Raw genomic sequence first — 1,820 nt, forward strand, 5'->3', positions numbered from 1 at the left:
TTTTATTCATCATTTTCTTAATCATAGTTCCCTAAAAATATTCCCGTGAAGCCAAACTTCAGTTGAGGTGGTGGTTGGTGACGGAGGTGGTTGTGGCTGTGGCGGTGACGGTGGTGATGTGGTGGTGGTGTTGATGGTGGTGGAGGATGTAGGTGATCTAGAGAGAGGGAAAGAATGATGAGAGAGATGAAGGGTGAAGACTTTAAAGAGAGAGAAAGAGATGGGTGTGCCTGATCTTGTGAAGAACATGTGTTTTTTTTTATTTTTATTTTTTAAATTATAGGGGTAATTTGGTCATTTAACAAAACTTAACAATAAAATTCTAACTGGGTTAGAAATTTAGACTCAAATGGTTAAAGAAAATGCTTATGGGGACTCATGTAGTTAAACTTTTTATTTTTATATTCAACTAGTTAAAACCCATAAAACATAGGGACTCAAAAAGTAATTTACCCTTCTTTATACAAAGTTCCAATTGGAACTTTAAATCAGTTAGAAACGAAAATGAGAAAATTTGTAGGCTGGGAATAACGATTTGAACAAAATACACCGGGTGGCTTGGGAGTGGGTAATGCTTCCTAAAAATATAAAGGGGGGTTGGGTATAAATTGCCTTAAAAATGTGAATGAAGCGTTGCTTGCTAAGAGGGTTCGGAGGTTCAAGGAGGAAAATTAAAGTTTGTGGAGAAAAGTGGTGGAGGCATGTCACTTCAAAAGAATTGGATGGAGCTTTTTGCCATATAATGAAGCCATTGCTAGATGCTAGAGTAACATAGTTAAATTGGAGATGAAAATGAAAATTAAAGGGAAATGCCTTCTAAGTTTTATAACATGGAAGGTTGGGATGGGAGGGACATTAGATTCTGGATTGACACTTGGTTGGGAGATTATCCATTAAAAGACAGATGGCCCCGTCTTTTTAACTTGGAGGTAGATAAGTTTTGTAAAGTGGAAGAAAGGATACATAGAGATCAGAATATGTTTGGAAGAGTTTGGTAATGGCACAGGGATCCTAAGACGGAGTTAGAATGGACAGAATGGCAGGAGTGCTTGGACTCTATAGCGGAGGTGTGGCTGTCAACGGACAAGGATGTTTGGAAATGGATAGGTGACGACATGGAAAGTTTCCTGTAAAGTTGATAAAAAACCTGATGGAAGAAGATAGGGGAGGTGGTACCGGAGTAGAGTTTAAATGTCGCAAGTGGGTGCCTTTAAAATGTAACATTATGGCTTAGAGGGCTAATCTCAATAGATTAGCCACCCGTGTGAATTTGAGAAGAAGAAACATTAACATTTCATTGGTTCTATGTATGATGTGTGGAGAGATAGAGGTAACTTCGGAACATTTGTTCACGACTTGCATATTTTCTAACCGTATTTGGTTGAGTTTGAGCTCTTGGTGTAATATTCCTCCTATATTCGTTTTTGCGGTTAAAGATCTTATGGAAATGCATGGGTTCTTGCAGATGGGAAAGAAAGCAAAGAAAATATTTCATGGTCTTATTTTAACCATATTATGGAATATTTAGAAAAAGAGAAACAATGTTATTTTCAACAATAAAAAATGTAGCCCGCAAATGTGTTAGGAGAAGTTAAGTCTAGATGCTTTGTTTAACTTAAAAATAGGTCCATTTTTTAAAAACATTAGATGGGAGAATTGGTGTAAATCGTCTTTGTACATGTAATTTTGGTCTCTTGCCCGTTAGGGTCGGGAGCGTGTATATTGTTTGGCTTCTTGCCCGTTTGGATCGGGGGTTTGTTTTAACGAAGTATACTAAAAAAAAGGATAAATGCAACATCACACTACATATCATCATGAGA

The sequence above is a fragment of the Helianthus annuus genome, chromosome 4, assembly GCF_002127325.2.
Source record: "Helianthus annuus cultivar XRQ/B chromosome 4, HanXRQr2.0-SUNRISE, whole genome shotgun sequence".
Classification (NCBI taxonomy): domain Eukaryota; kingdom Viridiplantae; phylum Streptophyta; class Magnoliopsida; order Asterales; family Asteraceae; genus Helianthus; species Helianthus annuus.